Below are 11,850 nucleotides of genomic sequence, written 5' to 3'. Positions count from 1 at the left end.
TTCCTTTCCATCCATAAAAATAGTCCATTTTCACTTATGGAAAGTTCTCTCCAGCTGATTACTCATATACATCAATTTATTTGCAATTTATATTATTAGGGTCACCATTAAACACTAATAATAGTGTGGGTTTTACTATCATCTAACACTTCTTTAGCTACTTTTTCCTCCTCTCTCTTACTTACGAATTACTTCTTTCGTCTGCCATTAGGAGTTTTGGTTTATTATTTTAGTCTGCCTGCTATTAGGAGTCCTGGTTCACTTTGGGGGTGTTCGGTTGGCACGATTAACTCTCATGATTAAATAAGTACTCCCTCCGTCCCTTATAATTTGTCATTATTTGACCTTACATGAATTTTAAAAAATGTAATAGAAAGTGGGTTGAAAAAATTAGTTGCAAGTGAGTCCTACTTTTATATATTAATTTTGTAGTAAAAATATGAGTGAGAATGAGTTAGTAGAATGTGAGGTCCATTACTAAAAATAGTAAAAGTGAAAGGTGATAAATTTTTAGGAACAGACGAAAATGAAAATAAGTGATAAATTTTCAGGGACGGAGGAAGTATCATGTTTGGTTCATAAAATTGAATTTCACAATTTAATTTTAAATGAATAGTCTTATGATAATTAGTCGTAGTCACCTCTAGAGATGTCAAGTGGCCCGGGCCGGGCCCGCCTAGCCCGGGCCGGGCCCGCCTATATTGAGGCCCAGGCCCATACCTGAGGAGGGCTGGGCTTTCCTAATTTTTCTAAGCCCGGCCGGGCCCAGGTCCACTTGCCATGTGGGCCCGGGCTAGGATGGGCTTTGTTCAAATTTTTTATTTAAGTATTTTAAAGATATCCTAAATGTTTATATATCATTAACTAAATCTAAATTTAATAATGTGTTTAAGTTCATTTATTGACTTTGTATTAATAATATTTTTTATTTTCATTATAATATTTAAAAGCAAGTGTATAACTAAAGGAATAACCAATATTGTTAGTTTTGTTAGTAAATGATGACATATGGGTTGATGTTGTATTTTTAAAGCTACAAGCATATGAACTAACTTACAAATTTAAAGAATTTTATAGTTATAATCATATATTAAGGTTTGAACACGTAATATTCTTAAAGTTAAACATCAGAATCATCTTTTTTACCTCTTGGATAAAAAAAATTATAAAAAAATAGATATAATCAAGATTGAATGTTTCATTCATGATTTAGTTGGAAACTTATGTTTATATTAAACTATTACTGTTTGAGTCCATTCGGAGACATCCAAAATATTGGAATGATATAAACAAAATTAACATGTCTCGTGCACAAGATGACATGCATAAATAGAGAAATATACTATTATTAGTGATTAATCACCTAATTACATTAAAAAAAACTAATTATAGAAGGTGGACCTCTATTGGGGCCGGGCCTGGATTACAAAATGGCCCAATTGGAGTCCATCTCAACTGATGAGCCCAGCCCAGGCCCGCTTCGTTTCACTAGTTTCCTGGGCCGGCCCATACCGGGCCTGGGCCTAGCTGGCCTGGCCCCGTTGACAACTCTAGTCACCTCCCTTCAACTAAAATAATCTCACAACTTAATCATAGATGGATAGTCTCATGATAATTAGTCATGACAACCGAACGACACATTTTACTATAAATGGTAGGTAGACTTCACTTTCCACTAACTCATTTCACTCACATTCAATTATAAAACTAATATATAAAAATGAGCCTCAAATTCCACTATTTCTTTTCACCTAGTTTTCTTTACATTTCTTAAAATATATGTCGAATTCAAATGAGACTCCTAATGGCATATGGAGGGAATATGCATTAATTCCCTTACCATCCCAAATATCTCTATTTTTATGAGAGATGGGGTGTAATGAGTACAATAATTTTATAGTTGGATGCAATAATAAAAATGGGAATATCACGAATTCATGGTAAGAAGTGGCACTCAATTGCTATGTATGCACCAAATAAACTCATTCTTATATAAGAACTAGTGCTAAACTAGAGCCATTAGATATGATTATCACCCGCCTAATTAACGCTATACTGTATAGAGTTATAAATTGTTAACTAATTAGCAATCCGTTAACTAATTAGCAATCCCAAATTAAAATAAATTTTTATCCATTAGATTATGAGATATAATGGTTAAAATAGTGTCAAGTTAATTATATTTTAAATAAAATAATTAGTAAAAATGTTAATTGTTATATACGGTAGTTAAATTACTTTCTCTCCTTCAAAATCATCTTAAAATTTTAATTTTAGGTAACTTTTTTTAATTTAAATTATTTTTAAAAAAATATATCAAATTAAAGGTAATTTTATAAGGATTCTAACGAGATCTTAATTGCATATGTTCTGATGACGTTCAGATGATGAAATTTGATAATTTTGTCACGCCCGCCCACACCAGGGGTGTTACAAACGAGGCGATCGTGACCAAGGGACAAACATTAAGAATAACATTTAAGGATAACAGCTCATAAGAAAGGCTCAACTTGCTTAGAAGAATAATATATCTCAGAGTGTACGATACACAGAGTGCACACTCGAAAAAATCAGAGTATCTCAACAATCAACAACTCAAAACAAATATTATCCCAACAATATTTGGCGAAAGAAACAATATTCAGCGGAAGCATTTCGAGAGTAGAATAATGTCATGTATGAAGACACAACATATTCTGAAACTTTCATAGACATCTTCTTCACTTTTATGCTCAACATCGCCCGCCTTCATCACTGCTCAACCTGCACATTTTTAAAAGAAATGCAGGGCTGAGTACTTCGTGTACTCAGTGGACACGTGCCGAAATATATTTTCATAACAACTGATTTTGTCAAGCCACTCTTTGAGTGAACTCGGAGTTTTAGGAAAAGTCCGAGAACACTAAACATTTTTCTTTTCCTTTTCAAAAGCGATCTTTCGATCTATTTTCCTGGAACATATGCCGTATCTGACAAACCCGATTTCACTATCTCTTGTTCATTCATCAATCCATTCATCATTCATCTTTCCTTTCATCATTCATCATATCTTAACATTCAAGTGCCGGGGAAGTGGTTACCTCCCACGGTCACCCATCAATCCATTCCATTCAAGTGTCGGGGAAGTGGTTACCTCCCACGGTCACCCATCAATCCATTCCATTCATCATTCATCGTTCCTTTCATCAAAAGAAGCACATATAACCTTCAAAACTTCCTCTCTTTTTTTTCGTCGTAAACGTATTTGGATCAAAACTCATTTCTATCGGTCAAAGCCGAACTCAAGAATCAACGCAGGCTACACTTCATAAGCACTCGTAAAGCAACACATAACATCATATAATAACACCAAGCAAATAGCACTTTTCATAATACTTCACGTTAAATAGCAAGCTCACACTTAACATCATATAATAAATAGAAAGCACATAAAACAATTCTCATAACCACTTTATAGTAAACTGAAAACCTTTATAAAAACATTTTAGTTCGAAAGCCCACATAAAAATACTTTTCGTAAAAAAAACTGTAACTTTAACAGAAAGCCCACCTCGTTTGCTTAAACTATTCAATATCCATTTAAGGCAACCCTCGTTCCTTGTGCTCACGTACACACAATAATCCTTCTTTGACAAAAATGGATCGGTAGAGACAAGAAACGATGCGATTCGTCGGAGATTCTTGAAAATAAACTTCAATGGTTGCAAGAACAAGAATTGGAAGGAAATTTTGAAGAGGATGAAGAGGGGTCGGAAATCTTGATAGTAGCTCTTTGTTGTGAAGTAAAAGAATGAAGTGAATGGAAGGTTATATTTATAGAAATTTTTTTCATAAAAGACAAAAATTCATGTCTTTTCGTTTCGATTTGACGACTAATTAATGCGGCCTTAGGAAAACGTGCCTGATGCGACGTGGTTCTTATCTAACTTTTCGTCTTGATGTGACGCGGTTCTTATCCAACTTTTCGTCTTGATTTGTTGTCGAAAGTGTATTTGATACGTGGTCTATTCTTTCGTGTAGGTATCATTTTGGGCTCGTAACAATTGGGTTTCAAATTGGGCCAGGAAGAATAATTGTTTGGCCCCAAAAGTGAAATACTTCTCTCGACAAAAGAAACAAGGTCGAAAAAATTTTCAAATGCACAAACGACGGTCCTTTCAAGAACTCAATAAAAAGGTAGAAAAAGTCGGGGTGTTACAATCTACCCATCTTAACAAAAATTTCGTCCCGAAATTTGCTTACGTCATTCGAAAAGCTCAACCTCACCCTTTCCTCCAATCCTAGTATCAAGAACTCGAAAATTTGATCAAGCAGTCTTACTTGGATATGAACTGATTTCAAAATCGTAGCAACACTGCTGAAAGTGTCTTAATCAGAACGGCTGCAGAATTAATCAAGAAAACAAGAACAACATTTCTAGCTCGACTCTTTTAGATCGCATCATCAACTTGCAAAAATTGATTTGAAGAAAAAAATAATAAAGCAAGGTCTAAGTTCCATTGAACTTATCATGTTCATTCTGAGAATTAAGGTTTCAGATGAACTCATAAAGCTTGAAACTTTACTTCTGATGAGAGCTCGAAGGAATATGAGGTAGATCTTGAAAACAGGATGAAACTGAATTAAGTCTCAAATTCCATAGTAGACTGCCAAATAAGATATTTCAATTGTCAAATCAAATTTTTAAAATTTCGGCATCAATGAATGATGGTTCAAACATGTCATGACACGAGATGGTCAATCGTGGGAGGATTTAGAAGCATAGACAAATGTCATGAGGTAGCACTGATCATGGTTCGATGACATCATGTTATTGAATAATGATGTCACATCAATGGATTCACAGGATTGCAACCAACGTGAAGTGAACTTTTTAGGAAGATCGGCTAGATCAACCACGTTAAGGAAAAAGAGACGCAATAGCCTTAACTTGGTGCTGCAGAAAGAAAATCATTGAGCATGAAACAATATGTAGTGAAACTGAGCCAAAAAGAATTTCACTTCTGCAAGGAAGAACTTGCCGCATGCATAGTTACGAAATAAAAGGTGTACAAAAGTTCCAAGAAGAATATTCCATCCTTTGAAGAAACATGTATGGGAGATGTGATCATACTGAAGGTCATAACTGCAAACAGCTTTAGGAACGAAGTTCAATGACAGAAGCTCATAAGTTCAAAATATTTTCCTTACGAAAGATGAATCAAAGAGGACTATCAATCAAGATGTCCAAAGTTACAAAGACAAGCACAAATTTTCAAGAACTGAAAAATGAGTCATGACTTGACATAGGAAAAAGAAATAATGAGCATTACTTGCAAGGTTTGAGTCAAACAGGGTCTTAAATTGACAAGGCTCCCTGTTAATCGAAAGAATGTAGAAAGAATTTCTTAGGATCTAAGTAAGTACTGCTGATTAAAATTTTCATTCTAGTTACGAGGGTCACACTCCCTCGCTCATCTTTCTGAGGCCAAAATGGTAACATCGTTTTAAGAAACATTTTAATCATAAGTCATATCTTCATAATATTCTTTGCACGTGATAACCGTCATTCTTTTAAAATGTTGTAGTTATTCTCTCGCTCTCAACATGCTATAACGGTCATTTTCGTTGCATCGCCACCTTTGGCCGAAGATCGGATTTATCTTATTAGATAGCAGGTATGATCTCTACCTCCATTGTAGGATTACATCATTTCGCATCTCTTCTTGCCTCGAACGTTTTCTCGTTTGGAACATCTCTTCAATTTGCACTACTTCTTTTCTTAAACTCTTTATCATATGCTATGTCTTTTCGCATTCTCCTTGTTCTTGTCATTCAGGGAAAAACAATACTGAATTTGTAATCATTCGATAAAGTTCGAGTTCACACCACATATTTCCATTTGTCCTATCACTCGGAAAAGTGATATTGCAGTTGTAAACAACTAAATTCGATATCATTCAATCTAACATATTTCTTAGGCACTCTAGGTTCACAACACATTTTAACATCTCATATCTCAACAACTTAGTATAACACACACAACACTTTCACATCCCAAAGCAAAACACTTTCACACTTCACATTTACATTCAAAACTTTTGAAACAAAAATTTTCCTTTACACTTTCACACTTTCCTTCAAAAATTTACAATCTTAATTTCAATTTTAAAGTAAAAGTTTTGACTCAAAACTCAAAACATACTTGAACATCAACTTTCATCTTTCATGTAAAAACAAACAATCAATCGTTCCTCTTCACAACTCGCTTTTTTTTCAAACATCAGCAATTACTCTTCTCAACTTGAAATCGATCCCTCATGGAAAGAATCTACTTCCTCGTTCTTATAAAAATTTTCTCCTCTTTCCTTCTCAAAAATTTTCTCGTCGTCCTTTCTCCGAAACTTTCTCATAAAAATTTTCAAATAAAAAAATTTATATTACCTCTTTCTTGGTTGAGCGTGGCGAAGCGGGATGTTGAGCCTTCCAAATTTAACCTTATTTTAGTCTAGCGAATCGAATCTAGACTAAGACTGAAAAAGACTCTCGGGTCCAGAGCGGAAAGAAAAATTGCTCTGATACCATTCTGTCACGCCCGCCCACCCCAGGGGTGTTACAAACGAGGCGATCGTGACCAAGGGACAAACATTAAGAATAACATTTAAGGATAACAGCTCATAAGAAAGGCTCAACTTGCTTAGAAGAATAATATATCTCAGAGTGTACGATACACAGAGTGCACACTCGAAAAAATCAGAGTATCTCAACAATCAACAACTCAAAACAAATATTATCCCAACATCATATAATAAATAGCACTTTTCATAATACTTCACGTTAAATAGCAAGCTCGCACGTAACATCATATAATAAATAGAAAGCACATAAAACAATTCTCATAACCACTTTATAGTAAACTGAAAACCTTCATAAAAACATTTTAGTTCGAAAGCCAACATAAAAATACTTTTCGTAAAAAAAACTGTAACTTTAACTGAAAGACCACCTCGTTTGCTTAAACCATTCAATATCCATTTAAGGCAACCCTCGTTCCTTGTGCTCACGTACACACAATAATCCTTCTTTGACAAAAATGGATCGGTAGAGACAAGAAACGATGCGATTCGTCGGAGATTCTTGAAAATAAACTTCAATGGTTGCAAGAACAAGAATTGGAAGGAAATTTTGAAGAGGATGAAGAGGGGTCGGAAATCTTGATAGTAGCTCTTTGTTGTGAAGTAAAAGAATGAAGTGAATGGAAGGTTATATTTATAGAAATTTTTTTCATAAAAGACAAAAATTCATGTCTTTTCGTTTCGATTTGACGACTAATTAATGCGGCCTTAGGAAAACGTGCCTGATGCGACGTGGTTCTTATCTAACTTTTCGTCTTGATGTGACGCGGTTCTTATCCAACTTTTCGTCTTGATTTGTTGTCGAAAGTGTATTTGATACGTGGTCTATTCTTTCGTGTAGGTATCATTTTGGGCTCGTAACAATTGGGTTTCAAATTGGGCTAGGAAGAATAATTGTTTGGCCCCAAAAGTGAAATACTTCTCTCGACAAAAGAAACAAGGTCGAAAAAATTTTCAAGTGCACAAACGACGGTCCTTTCAAGAACTCAATAAAAAGGTAGAAAAAGTCGGGGTGTTACAAATTTTTATTTCAATTTTCGTATATCAACAAATGCATCAAAACATCTCAATGTAATGCATGAAATATCAATAAAATTTTGTTAATATTTTCGTGTACTTCTGTTGAAATACTCATGTCATTCTATTGATATTTGTAATATAGTTTTCCCTCCGTCCCACTATAAGTGGAGCATTTCTATTTCGGCACGAAATTTTATGCATTGTTATTTTGTGAGTTAAATGGAGAAAATAAAGTAAGAGAGAAGGGAAAAAGTAGAGAGAATGATGTTGCTATTTTTAGAAATGTGTCATTTATAGTGAGACATCCCAAAAAGGAAAATGGTTCACTTAGAGTGGGACGGAGGGAGTATGTTGATATCAAAAACAACAAGAAAATTATCCTATGATAGCAGAATGACGGTCTTACCATTTGTTGATATTTTGTCTACTATTCATTGAAATTCGTGAGATTGAATCTTATCCACTCATCTCAAAATTTAATGGTGTAGATTTAGTCTTAGTTTTGGATTATGATGCTATAAGAATTAGAAGAGGACCCATATTGTAGATTTATTATTTATTTTATGCAGTAAGGGTAAATAAGAGAATAAATCTTTTTGTAGTTATGGAATAATCGATGATAATGTAGATTAAATTGAATAATGTCCTAGTGCAGTGTAGATAATGCACTCAACCCGTTGTTATAATGTTGTCGATTTTTCAAATCTTTAATGTCGCGTGTCACTTTCAATGACAGTTAGCAATCCTTAAAAAATCTCAAAAAACTCTCTCGAATTTTAAAATTATTTTTTTGATTTACCCGAATCTCAGTTGCATATGTTCGAGCAAATAGATTTGCACGAAAAATGTAATATACATATATCTATAGTGATATACTCCCTTCGTCCGCGAATAGGAGTCCCATTTCTTTTCGGTGCGGGTTTTAAAAAATATTAAGAAAAGTGGATGAAAAAAATTAGTGGAATACGGTTCTCACTTGTATATATTAGTTTTAAATGATATGCGGGTTGAATGAGTTGGTGGAATATGGGGCATTTTTACCATTTATGGTAATTATGAACTATAACTCCTATTCGTGGAAGGACTAGAATAGTAAAACGGAACTCCTATTTGCGGACAGAGGGCGCATAATATAATGATTTGCATAGTTATGATGCCATATGTCAATGTACATATGCCCTAAGTGCAGTATACATAATGTTAAAAGAAATGTACTCCATTTGTTTCCTAAACGTACTTTTTTGGTATGTTTCTGATGCACTTTTTATTAGTACTAAAAGTACCTGCAAGTATACATGGTAGATCTAGTATAGCTAAAGGTCAGTACCGGATATCGAACACATGGAATAAATTTAAAGACTGCCTGCCACATACTCAGTCTTATATACTATTTGGACACACAGTTGAGATTTGATTAAACTAAGAAAATAGTAAAGAAAAGCAAGTAAAGAAGGCAATTAAATGAAAACAGTGAAACAGTTTTGCAGTTTGCAGTTAACTTGGTTTCGGAAAGCAGATGAGACAAGGGAATCCTAGGGTCGTGATATCATCAACACATTAGTAATTCTAATTATTTAGTTCTATGTTCATCCGACTCAAGCTCTGCTAGTGGTTATTCCTATTGTGTATCAACACTCATGTCACAAATATTGCATTGACACATAAAATATAAACCACTCAAAGTCATCATCAATTAGAGATTAACAATAATCAAAGTAACACCCAAACAGTTAAATATAAACCAAGGAATAATTAGAGTAAAACGAGTTCTGAACATTAACCAAAACAAAAAGAACTACATAGAGTCAATTACTTTAATCCCCTAGGATTCTATAAATTTAGCTATCCATAGACAAATAATCTAAATAAATATATACAAAACAAGACATGTTCAATCTAACAAAAAATAGATAAAACCCGAAAGAATTAATCTTGCTCTTTGGAAGGACTTGGAAAGAGGTCGATAACACGAATAGAATGCGGATCAAGTTATATGGAATGATAACCGAACCGATTGGATCAGTTAGCAAATGTCGTTGCCAATTAATCAATGCAATCTAGCTCTCGCCCTTTTCGGCTTGCCAAAGTAATTTATAACTCCCAATTTTGCACAACTTTAACAGTAAAGTGGCAAGTTCGGGGTCGATCCCACAGAGAAGTTGGTGTGTCGAGTGTGTGAGTAGTGAACAGGGGGGTTGGCTGCTGCCACGCTTTAACTTGGGAGTTTTTAACTAGTGGTTTTAGTCTAGACAGAATTAAACTAGCTAGCTTGATCAATGGAAATTTAACTACTGGATCAAGTGAATTGCAGGTAATAACAGAAAAGTAAATGCGCGGATTAAAAGCGAAAATAACTTTGATTAAACTAAAAGCTGAGTACAACATGAAATTTAAACTAAGCTAACACTTTTGAATCTAAGAAAGCGGTAAAAACTGAGAAAAATCTCAGCGGGAAACTTAAGATAACGCTAACAGAAATGAGTATTCTGCAGCGCTCCCTTTCGGTCGCCCTTTAAACTAAGCTATCTAACTAAGCTAGAGAACTGAACTAAACTAAGCTAGAGAGCTGAACTAAACTAAGCTAGAGAGCTGAACTACGCTAAATAACTAAGCTAAGCTAAACTAGACGGAAAGTAAAGTCTCGGATGCCTTCTTGTGGTGACACACCCTCTATTTATAAGCTCGATTCGGCCGCCAGCTGGATAACGATCTTGACAGGGAATATTCCCTCATTCTGAGAGTGAGCAACTCATTGATTGCTACGTGCAGTTCTTCTAGAATGACGACGCTTTTTGGTAACAGATCCGTGACTCTGCTCCGTCCTTTCGTCTCATATTCCAGCACGTGTCCCCTTCTAGAACGTCGTCCTTGATAACAGAATGGTGCGCTATATCCAGCTCATTTCCTCACATGTTCTTCTTCTAGAAGCCAGCGGTCCCCACCTAACTACTTGATCGCTCCCCCTTGATCAACTCCCCCGATTCTTGGCCTTTTATCGCCTTTTGTACTTGCTTGATCAGTTCGGCCTTGCTACCTTGGTTAAGTGGTATTTCTGTACTTTTAACACTTGTTTTGTGCGATAAACCGATCAAGTAGCATGTATTACACCCTTAAACCGATGCATGAAATGAGCCTTATCACTCTTGCTTGATCTCCCTTGAATTCTACGCTCCTTGTTGAAGATGGAAGAATTTATGTGTAAGGTAGGGGATGAAATTAAGGCCCTAAGATTGGTAAATAATATGAATTAGGTTATGGGGTATTTATAGGCTTGAAAAAAGTTTGGAGAAGATAAATTTCATGCCCCATAGGTTAAGGAAAAATTTGGTTTCACAAGGTAATATCTTCTTTCTTTCCTTGAATTTCCGCCTAAATTCCCGCCAGCTTGTGACTGTAATGCGCAACATCCGTAGAATGTCCATAACATTCTCCACAAAATTTCGGTTGAGATGTTCTAGGTACCATCGTGAAGATCTTTCAAAGAGGAAGAAAATGGTATGTAGTACGCCCTAATCGAAATTCAGAATCGCCAGAAAAATAGGTTCGAAGTGAGGCTGCTGCGCGCGAACAGGTCCAGCGGGCCGCTGGACAGCTTCTGACGCTTTGGAATGGTTTTCAGCGACCGCTGGCGTGGCCAGCGGCCCGCTGGGTTACCCTTCAGTTCCAACTTCCGAATTTTGACCTTTTTATGCTATTTTTCAGCTCTATTTTGCACATTTCTCACAAAACACGTTAAAATACCAAAATGGATAAAATATGCTAATATTGTATATGTAATGCAACTTTGACACTCAAAACGGACCAAATAATGGCCTTAAAACAGTGCAAAATCCTAGCGTATCAGTTTCCTAAAAATAGAAACTTTTTAATTTAGGAAATGAACCCCACAATCCACTAACACTAAATCCACTACTTTTTTCTCTTCCCCTCTCTTACTTTACCAATTTTTCATTATAACATGTGTCATTTCCAAAGTTCCTCTTTTTAGAAAACAGGGAGAGTAATGTTTAAGCATATTTTCAAATTTACAAGCAAGTACGGTTTTATGAAGTACTCCATCTTTCCCCCAAAATGAGACCTTGTCTATATATGGAAAACTTTAACTAATTACAAACCACTAATAATATGGACCCCACAATCACTAATACTACTCCCACTACATTTTCCCTCTCCTTACTTTTTTACATCTCCGTCTTACTTTACTAGTTGTATATTA

At 35.1% G+C, this 11,850-nt stretch overlaps 1 non-coding gene across 1 annotated transcript; it reads left to right on the top strand.

The window, feature by feature from the left end:
* Positions 1-1,251: 1,251 nt before the first annotated feature.
* On the top strand, positions 1,252-1,352 carry LOC121749917. Its single transcript, XR_006039722.1, has one exon. It is a non-coding gene; the product is annotated as a U6 spliceosomal RNA (small nuclear RNA).
* Positions 1,353-11,850: the final 10,498 nt, after the last annotated feature.

This window comes from Salvia splendens, chromosome 9 (assembly GCF_004379255.2).
Source record: "Salvia splendens isolate huo1 chromosome 9, SspV2, whole genome shotgun sequence".
In the NCBI taxonomy this organism is placed as follows: domain Eukaryota; kingdom Viridiplantae; phylum Streptophyta; class Magnoliopsida; order Lamiales; family Lamiaceae; genus Salvia; species Salvia splendens.
This window is presented reverse-complemented; position numbering and strand designations above follow the sequence as displayed.